The sequence below is a fragment of the Coffea arabica genome, chromosome 6e, assembly GCF_036785885.1.
Source record: "Coffea arabica cultivar ET-39 chromosome 6e, Coffea Arabica ET-39 HiFi, whole genome shotgun sequence".
In the NCBI taxonomy this organism is placed as follows: Eukaryota; Viridiplantae; Streptophyta; class Magnoliopsida; order Gentianales; family Rubiaceae; genus Coffea; species Coffea arabica.
In genome coordinates, this window is record NC_092321.1 from 52314634 (window position 1) to 52330008 (window position 15375).

The following is a 15375-nucleotide window of genomic DNA, read 5'->3' on the forward strand; positions in this document are numbered from 1 at the left end:
GAAGTGCAAGAGCCATGCTTCGAAATCAAAATATTGTCAATCTGCAAGTACAGATAATTAGTGCTCGAGGTGACAGACAATATATCCAACCAACAGCAAATGAAGTTGCTGCTTTGATTGTCGGTGAAGATACTAGTCATGTCACACACCGTGATACGAGATGGAAATTTGAAAAGAATCAGTGAGACACATCCATCATACATGCCACTTCAATACCCTTTACTATTTCCATATGGAACAGACGGATGGCATTGTGCAATAAGATTTTCACCATCTGCCGTTAGGAAGAGAGAATTCGTGTCGATGCGCGAATTCTATGCGTATCGTATACAATTTCGACAAAATAAAGGCCACACACTTTTGAAAGGTGCCAAACTATTTCAACAATTCATTGTTGATTGTTATGCGGCTATTGAACACTACAGATTAAATTTTATGAAAACCCATCAATCTGTATTACATGCTGATGTATATCAAGGTTTAGAAGATGTTGTACTTGCTGGAGGTACAGATGCATCAGTAGTTGGAAGGAGATTTGTTCAACCATCTTCATTTTCGGGTAGATCCCGAAATATGGTATAACATTTTCAGGATGCGATGGCAATTTGTAGGACAATTGAAAATTCAGATCTTTTCATTACATTTACTTGCAATCCCAGTTGGCCAGAAATTAAACAAGAGTTGACAAGAATATAGGGACAGAAAGTTGAGGACAGACCCGATATTACGGCTCGAGTTTTTCGGATAAGACAAAAAAAATTGATGGATGCTTTAAAAAATACCAAACTATTTGTGTAAGGCCCAAAGACAACCTAAGAGAGGGGGTGAATTAGGTTGATTAAAATCTTAATCAAATTTATGCAATTTTTTGCTTAATAAAAATTTACCTTCTTTTCTAATAATGATCAATCAAGTAGATTAGAAGAAGAGAGCAATATAGATTCGAAAAACAAGTATAGCTAAGCAATGAGAATTTTATTAAACAAAAAAGAATAAGATAGAATATCAAACCGATTGTCTACCAAGCTTTCCTCAAACTTGAAGACCAATCACTAGGTTGAGCAACTTCTCTTTGATGAAAGATGATCAACTAGATGTACAATGTAGGGAGCACTTCCTCCTTGCCCTAAGCCTCACTTAGTCAAGCTAAGAAGTTTTACAATCACTCAGATAACCCTCAACAAAGCTACACTAAAGAAACTTTCAACCACAAGAGAAATGCTCACAGGAAATTCACACCACTTGGAGAACAAATCTAGCTTTGGAGACTATTTTCTAGCTAAAATATCTCTTGAGATCTTGTAAACAAAGTGTGCAAAAGTCACTTTCTCGTTCAGAATCGTTTGTATTTGAAGGGGACCAAAAATGGGCTTCATTAATGCTTCCAACGGATAGAAGGCAGATGAAGAGTCAGCTAGCCGTTGGGGCTATCGGACGTCCGACAGCTTAGTCATCGTCCGATCCCATCGTCCGAAAATCAGTCAAGTTGTTGTTCGGACGTCCGATGGGATTTTATCGTCCGAGCTTCTGTGTCCGAACGTCGTCCAGAGAGTTATCAAAGCTTTGTGGAATTTTTAGGACGTCCGATGAGATTGATGTACGTCCGAAGCATGCGTCCGATCCTTCTGGACGTCCGATGCTTCCTTACGAGCGTCCGACAGAGTTTCCTTCTTGATGTTCTTTATCCTTTCGGATGTCCTACAGCTTCCTTTCGGACGTCCGACATGAGTGCCCTGTTTTTGCTTCTTCTTTTGGTTGATTTTCTTTCCTTGACACCTTTGTACCTGATTCTCTAAAAAGCAAAACACTTATATTTGAAAAGAATTAGATAAACATTTCAAAGTGCTTTTGTGATCATCAAAATCAAGAATAACATTCTCCCCCTTTTGATGATGACAAAACAATGATTTGAAATAAAATTTGATGATTACAAATAGACTTCCCCTTTCTCAATCAATCGAAGAACAAAAATTGAAAAACTCCCCCTCACTTGGCTACTTCCCAGATTTATTTAATCATCCAAAAATAGTTAAGCAATTTAAAAACTCCCCCTCACTTAGTTAAGCGGTTTATTCACTGATTTATCCAAAAACAATTAAGCAATTGAGAAACTCCCCCTCACTTGGCTACTTCACAGATTTATCCACATATCCAGTCAATTCATATCTTTTCTCTCCCTTTTTGTCATCACAAAAGTCAAAAGTAAAGAGACATGTCTAGAATCAGTAACATAAAAAAAAAAGGACTAAACATTCTTAACAAAATAGCTTACGAGCATCACAAAATATTACAAGCATATGTCCAGTTTTGGACATTGCAAAACACCAAATGACACCAAGCACCAGAATTCAATAGATAAAAAGAGTTCAAGGCAACTATCTAGCATTCAGCAAATAAAAACAGTCAAACATAATGCAAATGATCCTAATAGGACTAGTGATCCTAAATGATAAGCTAAGAGGATCCAGGCGTCCTTCGAGCAAGCTGATACTGAGAGAGATCCTCCTCCTCAGTGTCTTCATCATTTTCAGTAACTGGTTTCTTGCCTTTATCAGATGTGGAAGGATCATGTGGTGCCACGGGAGTAGAGGTGAGGTCGATAGGAGCAGGACTCATAGAGCGAACAGGGGCTGATGAACTTGGATCATTGGAGCGTGGCTCCTTGCCAGGAGGGACTTCCTCAACCACAGGTGGGGGAAAAAGAAGATTCTTTTTATCTATGAAGTTAGCTTGTTGCTGGGATGACATGGTGAGCATGAGACCATGTTCAAGAAGCAGAACATGTTGCTTAAGGTCTCGAAGGAGCTCAACCACCTCAGAATTTGAAGAAGAAGATGCCTTAGTGGCAGTCTTCCTAGGATGAATAGAGGTCAGTGCAACAGAGGATGGAGTGTGAAGTGGATCATGTGCAGCCTTAGATCTAGGTTCATTAGAAGTAGCCCCCTTATACGCCCACAGATTATCCCTAAAGACAAGATTTTTGCGCTCAAAATAAGCCTTAGTGAAGGCAGAGGAAAATGTTCCTTTGGGACAAACACCAAGGATAGGTACTTTGTAAAATTTAAAAACCTTTTGAAGGAATTTTCCATAGGACAGTTTTCTACGAGAATCAGTGGTATAGCGAAGTAAAAACTTGCACATGACAAAGCCAAAGTCAATGCGAATTTTTTCTCGAAAACAATAAAACAAATACAGCTCCATTTTATTTGCATCTGTTCTATGACCGTCAGTAGGCACAAGCAGATTTGAAATGATTGAGAAAGTAATAAGATTCACTGGAGCAAGGTCATTCAGTTTTGCATCAGCAAGGGCAGAAAACTTCTTTTGAAAATAAGACATCATCTTAGCACTATCAAAGTGATTATCAGCAGTGGGATGCTCTTCATAAGAAAAGAAATTGGTAATTTTACTTTTGCATCCTGGTTCAATAACAGTATTTAAAACAGCATTCACAATCTCAGGATCAAACACTAAATCTACCCCATTTACCCTGGACATAATTTCAGTGTGATCAGTGCCTTTCCTAAAATTGGCAAAGAATTGATATAGCATTTCAGGGAAATAAACGTTAGGCATGGAAACGATATGTGACCATTTCTGAAATTCAAAGAGACGCAGAATGGACTCTAAACCTATTTTACGAAACTCAGAGGGATTTACTGAACGTTGAGGAATGAAACCTTTTTGGGATATCCAGGAGTGTTTTTCTTTGGCAGCGTCATCAAAGAATGGGGCGACAGTGGTTGATTTGGAGGTCGGTTGATAAGTTCCTTGTCCGGATTCTGGCTGAGCGGAAGGCTGGGAAATTTGAGCCTTTACTGCCCCCTTTTTGACACGTTTGGATGATCTTTTGGCACTAGGAGAATCAGCATCTTCATCCCTGAGTGTGTGTTTGCGTCCGGCAGTCACCTTTCCTCCTCTTAGTTTCACCATTGTGTGAAATGCGTGAGATGTATGATGCTAATGATGCACACAGTAGTATGGGAGTGAATCACACAAGAATTTTGGGTTAAAGAAGCCTTGAAGATGATTGACCAGAGCGGTTATGAGAAAGTAGGGTTTTGAGGGAAATTTGGGAATTTTCGAAATGTGATGAGATTTGGTGAACAGATCCGAAAATTGAACTTGCAATGATCAGGGAAAGTTTTTGGTTGAGTCAATTTTGGAATGAGTGCTTCAGAAAAGCACGAATTGAGTGTGAGAAGAGTAGAGGTTTCCGTCCGAATGAGAAGAGAAGAAGAGAGTTCTGAAGCAAATGAGGAGGGAAGTCACTTTAAAAAGTGTACCGTTGCACTGTCGGACGGCCGAACGTAGTCGTTCGTCCGACAGTTTCGTCCGAACAGATGTTTTCTGGGAAAATAGCTGAAGAACATCATCGGACGTCCGTTCATCTGCTTTAGGACGTCCGAAAGTTTTGAACCGAAAAATTTTAAGATGATTTTACTATTATCCCTAATTTTGATCTTAGATGAATGAATTAATCCAATGGCAAAGATTTTGTAAGAATATCAGCAATTTGATCTTTAGAGCAAACATAATTCACACAAACTTCACTAGTACTTTTTGAACAAGAAAGTGACAAGTTCCACTAGTACTTTTTCTATCCACACGACAACCACCAAAATCTGCATCCGAATATCCATATAGAGCAAATTCACAAGATCTAACATACCAAAGACCATGGTCTAATGTACCTTTCAAATACCTAAAAATTCTTTTAACAGCGTTCAAATGTGATTCTTTTGGACAAGATTGAAATCTAGCACACAAGCAAACAGCAAACATAATGTCGGGTCTACTTGCGGTTAAATAGAGTAGGCTTCCAATCATACCTCTATATGCTTTTCATCCACATGTTTACCTTCTTCATTTTTGTCAAGTTTTGTAGAAGTGCACATTGGAGTTCCAACTTGCTTTAAGTCCTCCATGCCAAATCTTTTCAGCAATTCCTTGGTGTATTTTGCTTGATTTATAAAAATTTTCTCTAGTGCTTGATGTATTTGAAATCCAAGGAAGAAATTTAATTCTCCCATCATACTCATTTCAAATTCACTTTGCATAATGGTGGAAAAATCCTTGCATAGATACTCATTAGTAGCACCAAAAATAATATCATATATATGCACAATAAGAGGATCATTTAACACTTGCTTAGTAAAAAGTGTGGTGTCCACAATAGTTAGAATTGTGTCTAACTAACCACATGCATCTCATTCCTCTGTTCAGATTTCTTTTTACATAACAATCTCCTTTCAAATGCCCTCTTTGACAGCAAAAACTACACATAATGGAAGAGTCTTTAACATGTAATGATTTGATAAATCTCAATCCACTCCTTCTATATGTTGTGAAACCATATGCATTTTTGTTGTGTGCTAATGTTCTTTCATGAGCAGTAAGAGAGGTGGTTGACATGTTCTTTTTGAGATAATCTTGTTTTCTAGCTGTTAAAGTCTCATCCAAACTGTCCATCCTTTTATTCAAGTCACCATGTCTTTTCTTTAGCATTTCCCAAATACTTGTCTTTCTATCAAGTTCATTTTGAACATCAAATCCGGCTCTTACAAGACACTCATTGTCAGCCTTTAGTTGTTTATTTTGTTGAAAAAGACTTGCATTTTCTTGAATGAGAAACACAACTTTCTGTTTTAGCTGCTTGTTTTTATCATAAGATTCCTTTAAGGCATTATGCAATTTTTCAACAAAGGATTCAAGATCATCATCATCTTCATCATCACTATCAGATTGAGAGTGTATGGAAGTTACATCATTATCTCCAATAGCCATGAAGGCCATTTGAGCTGATTCTTCCTCTTCTTCAACTTCCCCTTCGGAGTTGCATTCATTCCAAGTAATCTGGAAGTTGTTGAATCTTGGCTTTCGATCAGCTTTCCCATCTTTCATTTTCTTCATGGGACATTCATTTGCATAGTGTCCAGGCTGTCCACATTCATAGCATTTGTCCACTAGCTTCTTGTTGAATTCTTGTTTTCCTTTTCCTTGCATTTGATGAATAATTTTGAAATTGATTGCTAGGTCCTCCCCTTCTAAACTTTCTTTTATTCAAGATTCTCTTGAAACCTCTTGTCATGAGAGCAAGATCATTATCATCACCATCCGAGTCTTCATCATCCAAGTGAGTTGGATCATCTTCACCTTGAGTAGTCTTTAGAGCAATGTTTCTCTTTGCTCTAGCATCCTCTTCCTCCTGCACTTTAGATTTCAATTTCAACTCATAAGAGGTTAGTGAGTTAATGAGAGATTCAATAGGCACAGAATTTAAATCCTTAGCCTCCTCTATTGCAGTCACTTTATTTTCTCATTCTTTGCCCAATGCATTGAGAATTTTCCTGTTCTTCTCTCCCAAGGTGTACTCTTTGCCCATCACCTCGAGATCTTTGATCAAGTCATTGAACCTGCAATACATTTTGTCAATATTCTCAAGAGGTTCAATTTTAAATGATTCATACTTTGTGACCAAGATAGCCTTTTTCTGTTCTCTCACGTTGTCACCACCCTCATGGATTTCTCTTACCTTATCCCACATTTCTTTGGCCGATTTACAACCTTTTACTCTAATTGATTCATTTGAATCTAAGGCACTATAAAGAACATTCATGGCTTTGGCATTCAATGTGAGATTAGTCCTATCTTGAGCATTCATTTCAACTCTTCTTTTTGGCCGAAGCAACCCTGTATCTGCATCAAGAAAGTTAGCTTCATGCGATCCTTCACTCACAATAAACCATAGCTCAATATCAATAGATTGCAAAAAGATAATCATCCTTTCTTTCCAGCTAACATAATTGGAGCTACTGAACATGGGAGGCCTAGTAACAGATTGCCCCTCAACAAACATAGCATGACTGGTTGTCATCTTTACTCCAAGCCGTTTGAGCTTAATCTCTAGGAGACCAAGCTCTGATACCAATTGTAAGGCCCAAAGACAACCTAAGAGGGGGTGAATTAGGTTGATTAAAATCTTAATCAAATTTATGCAATTTTTTGCTTAATAAAAATTTACCTTCTTTTCTAGTAATGATCAATCAAGTAGATTAGAAGAAGAGAGCAATATAGATTCGAAAAACAAGTATAGATAAGCAATGAGAATTTTATTAAACAAAAAAGAATAAGATAGAATATCAAATCGATTGTCTACCAAGCTTTCCTCAAACTTGAAGACCAATCACTAGGTTGAGCAACTTCTCTTTGATGAAAGATGATCAACTAGATGTACAATGGAGGGAGCACTTCCTCCTTTCCCTAAGCCTCACTTAGTCAAGCTAAGAAGTTTTACAATCACTCAGATAACCCTCAACAAAGCTACACTAAAGAAACTTTCAACCACAAGAGAAATGCTCACAGGAAATTCACACCACTTGGAGAACAAATCTAGTTTTGGAGACTATTTTCTAGCTAAAATATCTCTTGAGATCTTGTAAACAAAGTGTGCAAAAGTCACTTTCTCGTTCAGAATCGTTTGTATTTGAAGGGGACCAAAAATGGGCTTCATTAATGCTTCCAACGGATAGAAGGCAGATGAAGAGTCAGCTAGACGTAGGGGCTGTCGGACGTCCGACAGCTTAGTCATCGTCCGATCCCATCGTCCGAAAATCAATCAAGTTGTTGTTCGGACGTCCGATGGGATTTTATCGTCCGAGCTTCTGTGTCCGAACGTCGTCCAGAGAGTTATCAAAGCTTTGTGGAATTTTTAGGACGTCCGATGAGATTGATGTACGTCCGAAGCATGCGTCCGATCCTTCAGGACGTCCGATGCTTCCTTACGAGCGTCCGACAGAGTTTCCTTCTTGATGTTCTTCATCCTTTCGGATGTCCTACAGCTTCCTTTCGGACGTCCGACATGAGTGCCCTGTTTTTGCTTCTTCTTTTGGTTGATTTTCTTTCCTTGACACCTTTGTACCTGATTCTCTAAAAAGCAAAACACTTATATTTGAAGAGAATTAGATAAACATTTCAAAGTGCTTTTGTGATCATCAAAATCAAGAATAACAATTTGGAAAAGTGCTTGCAGGTACAAATTTTACTTTATTTAAATCATTAATTTCTTTTTTCGAATCCCTATATTATGTTATACACTAAGATTACTTCCATAATGTGCAGACATCTCTCTCGTTGAATTTCAAAAACATGGTTTATCACATACTCATATCACTCTAACATTAGCTGCGGATGATAAGCCCCTTACTCCATAGCAAATTGGTGATATCATTTGTGCTGAAATACCTGACAAAAATGCTGACACACTAGCTTATGATACGGTCATCAGGTGCATGTTACACGGACCCTGTGGTGATACTTATCCAAATGCTCCGTGTATGGTGAATGAAAAGTGCTCTAAACACTATCCAAAAAAATTTTGTAGTGAACCACTATTGATGAAAATGGATTTGTATCATACAGACGTAGAGATGATCCAAATAAGAGGGTAACTATTAATGGTTTTACATTTGACAACAGATGGGTTGTTTCTCATAATCGAGATTTGATTGTGATGTTTGATGGTCATATCAATGTGACCAAAGTTGCATGTCCGGAAATCACTAAATATCTATACAAGTACATGAGTAAAGGGGTTGATAGAGCAAATGTTCAGATTGAGAATAACGTTGTACTTGCAAATGGAAGTTGTGATGATCCCACCTCCCCCTAGAGCGTACCCTAGGGTTTAGGTAGTCGTCTGCCCAACTCTAGTCGGGACTCACTCACGTTTAACTCAAGAAAAGAACTTACAACCATAGAAAAGAAATAAAACAACGATTCCAAACTTAACATATACATCGATGCTCAAATCCAATTACAAGACTTATACACACCCAAATATATCAAGGTGTTTACAATCCAGGTGCAACCAACCCTAGTCGAGCACTAGCGCGAGTACAATTGTAAAATCCAAAAAAATTAGACTACGCTAGCCTGTACAAGTCTCACGCCTCGCTCGTATCCCTTGTAAGAAAAACAAAACTAAAAGAATGAACTAAAAGCCCAATGAGGTTCCATACACATAATCGAACAATTAAATCCAGGACATTAATCATTTAATAGCAAATAATCCAAAAAGTATTTAACATATAAAAGCAATAATAACCCACTCATTAAAAGGATACATGCTCACGTGGAGCCATTCGTTCATTCGTTCGCCAACCATTTTCCTTATTCCTCCAACATTAGAAAACATTTGCAAGTGAAAACTCCTCCAATGTTTTTGACATTCATTCATTCATTTCATTTCCCGCCACTAGCCAATTCATTGGCTAGTCTCCACCAATTTTCGTAGTCATACTCGAGTATACCAAACATTATCCCAGGGTCACCAATCGCCCGACCGAATCCACTTCTGACTCGAGTCGACTGGCAACGAAGGGCAAGGGTCCAGTTCAACCAAAAGTCTTACATTCATGCACAAGTAGCATTTAATCATTTAATCATTGAAAATTTCACATTCATTTAGGTCGAGTGCGATAAACTACACACTCGCTTAGCAAAAATTCATTTTAGCAATCATTGAAAACATTTAACATTTAATCAAACATTCACAACAATCTACATAGTCATTTGAAGCATAACCTACAAAGAACACTTATCAATTTAAGCAAAATAACGTCAAAAGTTTCCTTCCAAATTATGCCCTTGATCACCGACAAACCCTAAGAATAACCAATCCCAAATTGAAGTGAGCAAAAGTAATTCAAAGTTTTCGAAAGAAAACTAGCACTTTTCATCTTAGTTGATACCAAAACTTGGTCAAAACAACTCATATATTACTATTGAAATGCATTCAAGGATACATATGTAACTTAAGATCCAACTAACCCTAAACTCAAACCTTACATCTCACTAATATTCATAAAAGCAAGTAATAGAAATTTGGGCAGCATGCCCTTTGTATTTTGCTATTTTTCAGCCATTTATGCCTTCATTTTTTTCCTCAACTCAGCCCAAATTCACACATAAGAAATCTTAACACAATAGCCCTTCAACTACGCTCAATGTCATCCAAATAGAAGGCAATTCTAGCAATGCAATCATAAAAATCAAAGTTGGAAACCAGTTTTGAAGACGAATGGCTAAGTAGCAGGTTGACATCTTCCGGCGTTTTAATCACATTTGACGCTACGCTTATCGGATTGGGGTAAATTTTATGGTGTTTCAAAGCTAAGACATAGACCTACATTTCCTATGAAGATATCGACACTCAGTTCGTGCATTTTTAGGGTCAAAATATGCAATCTCAGAGAAAACAGAAAGCTGCCTGTGAAATAGAGCTTTTGGCAGTCAGGGGTATTTTAATAATTTCACATGTTACAATACTCAGATTGAGATGAAATTTTATAGGCAGATAGTTAACTCCATTCCCTACAACTTTCATGTTTTGACCTAGACCTGATTCGGCCTCTAACATAGACGAATATGCAGGTCAAAAACAGGGCAGATTCATCATTAATGCTGGAAATTTGATGTTTCAATGCTTAAAACTAACACTCATGCCTTTAATCATTACCCCAAGTTCCTATCCGAACTCATAAACATCATATACTAGATAAACAACCTTAATCACAACTGAAAATTACAAACTAGCTGAAAATTATAAGCTAATAAGCAAGACCATGAAATCTTCCATAAAATCCATCACTATCAAGCCATGTATTACTTCAATTGCAAAATAAGAAAGAAAAAGAGAGGTTTCTAGTATAATACCTCAAAACCCCCAAAATAAGTTGTGATACAAGGACTTTCTTCCTCCCAAAAATTGCACCAAGCTCACCTCCAAGCTTCCCTAAAGATTAATCGGAGTGGATTCAAGTTTCACTTTACTTTTCTCAAGAATCAAGCAAGCTATCAAGATGAAATTTTTGGAAGTTTTTCTCTCTTTTCTTTCCCTAGAATTTTGGCCAAGGTGAAGGAAATGGAGAAAAAATGAAACCAAGAGAAAGATAAGAAGATAGGAAATTAATTTGGTCAAAGTTGGTTGGATCCTTGGCACTTGTCAAGCCAAGATTTCCTTTCTTTGTTTTTTTCTTTTCTTTCCTTTCCTTTGGTCAAAAATGGTGGCTTCTTTATAGGATATTTTAGGGGTGATTAGCTGAAATAAATGCAAGGTAATTAAGGTAATAAAATAGTGTTCAAGTAGTGTACTCACTCGGTAGCAAACGGTGCACGTCGGTTCGAGTTGTTTTTCCTTAACTCGCACATACTTGTGTTTTTACTTATGGTTCACTAGTTTATTATTATCACTTCTAATCGCATACTTTCCCTTACCTAATACTCATTCTTATCCATCAAATTTAGTACACACAGCTCACCAAGTAATCACACGGCCAAAATACGCGAAAATCCTAATTTACGCTAACTATAAAACTAAAGGTACAACCCTTGATTCTATGATTTATTATAACTATTGAGGGAGTAAATGAGTAGTAAAGATATTATAAAATAATTTAATCAAAATAAAAGGATATTTTAAGAAAATAAGAAGAATTTTGTGAGTCCTCACAAAAGTGGTCATCGTCGTTACAGAAGCGTTGATGAGATTAAACAGTACTTAGATTGTCGATATTTATCGCCAATTGAATCATGTTGAATGATAGTTGATTTCGAAATGCACAGACAGTATCCATCAGTGATTAGATTGCAGTATCATCTTCCTGATCATCAATTTATGATATTTAACGATGATAATCATCTTTATGACGTTCTTGATCGTGATCACATACATGACACAATGCTGACGAAATGGTTTGAAATAAATCAGAGTGATGTTTCAGCTAGAAACTTGATGTTTATGGAGTTTTCCGAGTAAGTGGACTTGGAACCAAAATAAACGTCTATGAGAGTCCAGATTGCAAGGCTACCATATGCACATCCTCATTCTGGTGAGCGATACTATTTGAGAATGTTGCTGCATAAAATTCGTGATGGACGAAGTTTTGAACATGTGAGAACTATTGATGGAGTTGTGCATCCAACATTCAAAGCTGCATGTGCAGCCCTTGGTCTTCGAGATGATGCTAATGAGTGGAATGAAGCTTTAGCTGAAGCATCTACATGGGCATCTGCCAAAAAATTACGAAGCATGTATTGTATAATACTTATGCATTATGAAGTAACTAACCCTTCTGATATATGGTAGCGTCACTGGAAAAGTATGACAGATGATTTGCAATATCAGATCAGAAGGGATATGGGAAACTCTCAAATACGCATTGATGATGATGAGTTACAAAATTTGGAATTAGTTGAACTCGAACTCATTTTGAATAAAAATTGTCAATCTTTATTAGATTTTTCACCAATGCCATTGCCGTCATTTGAAAATGCTCAGTTTTCCATGAATAGACTTGTAAGAGAAGAGCTTGATTATGATTTTACATCAGAGCAGTAATTATTTGATAATTTATATGCTAGTTTGAATGAGGATCAATTGAAAGCATATGATCTTATTATGGAATCATACACACATAATCACGGAGGACTATTTTTTGTGTATGGAAGTGGTGGGATAGGTAAAACTTATTTATGGAGAACATTGATTGCTCGAGTTAGATCGCAAAGAAAAATTGTTCTTTCAGTTGCATCATCAGGCATTGCTACAATACTCTTACTGGGTGGAAGGACAGCGCATTCACATTTCAAAATTCCTATTAATTTGGATAAGTCATCAAGTTGTTCAATCAATAAAAATTTTGACTTAGCCAAATTAATTAGAGAGACATCTTTGATAATTTGGGACGAAACTCCAATGACACATCGACATGGATTTGAAGCGGTGGATAGAACTTTAAAGGATATCTTAAAGTTGAGTGAAAATGATTCTGAGGATCGTATTTTCAGAGGAAAATTAGTTGTTTTGGGCGGTGATTTTCGACAAACATTACCGATTGTTTCTAAAGGTAGGAGAGAAGCAACAGTATCAGCTACAATAATGTTTCGAAACAAGATGGAATGTAAAGGTTAGATTGTTTCGATTAATAGATACGACCATATATGGAGTGCTTCAACGTTCGGGATGTATCAAGATGCTTTTTGTAGATGATCAGGTAATAATTAAGAGCGTATGTTATTTATTATATTGAATATAGAATATTGAATATTTACTAATCTGTTGAAAACTATCAGAAATTTGTCATGCAGGGAGGTTATAAGAGGCAGTAATATGATAAACATTTTCGTAGATCATCTCCATGAAGGCAAGGTATACTGGTTTCAAAATATATATATATATGTATAATTCCGACAGATCTTAAATATCGGCTTGCACCACATCAGTACCAATTATCATTTGGAAACGATACGAAGATAGTGAATATTTTAGATGATTGTGGAACCATACCATGTTTCAAGTTTAATCTGGTCAAACTAAGAGATACAGAACAGCACATGGACAATGATTTGCAATTGATAGGTATTTCATTCATAATTAACCATATTTCTATTTAAGTTGTATATTTGAACTGGTATTACTTATACTTTTTGATCTTTTGCAGATGTAATTGGTTTAGTTGTATCTGTTGGTTCACACTATCAAACATCTATCAATGATAAAACTAAGTGTGACATACTTTTACTTGACAAAAGGTTAGTTAATAGATTCAATATCTTTAAAATATTTTATATTCTACAAATTTTGATTTATACTTACCAAAATTCTCTAAATGAAGTTTGACAGTAGTTCAGTTGACTTTATGTGATAAATTTGCAACTAATGATGGTGAACACTTGCGTCAAACTGTTACAAAAAATAATGTTTTGCTAGCCTGTGGTATTTGTGTGAGAAATTATAAAGGTAATTCAATTTATTTTCACTTTATTTTATTTAATTTTTATAGTTTATCAATAAATATAGCACATTATGCACGACCGTCACTTTATACTATTCGAGCAAGCAAATTGTATGTCAATTGCTACTTGGATTTTGCTCAATACCTACACAGTTGGTAAGTTTTACAAATACCAAAATATTAAATTATTAATAATATTTCATACCCTTATGAATATGTATTTGAAAAATTTGCAGGTTTGAGAATGATAAATATGCTCAGAAATTAGTGCATGGTTGCAGTCATGCAATTTTACAATGTCCCAAGCATTGTTGATATCAAATGCTAAGAGAATATGGATATCCGAATATGCAATTATACCTACGGTACAATTCCTCTCAATTAATTAAGTAATGAACGAGTATCTACGTGTAGTTTTGAATTAATATAATCTATACATTCTTTGGATGGTTTTAGGTTAAATATTTTCGGATACTTGCTTACATTCAAAGTATCAACATAGACAATATGTTCCATGAGTTATGCAAAAATTGTGGACAATCATGTCAATCTCATTTTGCAAAAATGGTGTGTATCCATTGTAATGACGTAGTTAACACTATTGTCAGGTAATTATTTTCATATATTTTAAATTTTAATATAATTTTTTGCATCATATATCACAATTTCTTCTTAACAGATACAATGTTAACATAGAAGTTAGAGATTCCAGTGGTAACCTATACCTCGTTCTTCAAGACAGGCATGCATGATTCATGTTTCGTTGTGATACTTCTTATCTTAGAAATTTAAAAACAAAGGTATACATTATTTATATGTATATATTTTTATACAATATTATTTACAAACTGTCTAAAACAAAAGATAATTTTGAATTATGTATGCTTTTAATTGTCAGGAAAATGGAGGTGCATTGTTTGACCACACATTAATTCATGCAAAAATCATGCATTCTCATTTATAGTACGAACTCCACAAAAATCAACAGAATTAATTAAACCCCCAATACTGGCGTTCGTACTAAGAGTTGATTGGTGTGAAGAATGTTCACACCTTCGTAGAAGATTATCAAATCAAAGGCAAAATGTTTGTAAGTATTTTATTTACTTATCAAATTAAATATTCAATTATATTTAATTGGACCCTTATGTCGCTCAATTTATGATATAGATTTCTATTTTTTTTTTTCAGGATCCAACCTTCATCAAAGTGATAGTTTATAAATAATGGAAATGTTTTTATCATATATTGAACTATTGTTACAATGTTTCATTTTTTTAAATATACTTTCATGTGCCCGTGATTATAATATTTTACTATTTTTAAATTCCTCCATAGATTGTAATTTTTTTCAAAAATGTAATCTGCTGTGCGTAGCACGGGTATTTATACTAGTTTTTTAAAATGCTTAACGCCATCTACCAATTGTTAAGTCAAATGGGATGACTGTTACTTCTGAACCTCAAGAGGTATTGGTAGTTTGGTCAAAATAGAGAGGTAAATGTAATTAATTCAATACTTGATTTTGTGTTGTGCTATAAACAAAAATTTTTTGGTTTAAAATTATTTTTCTTTTTTT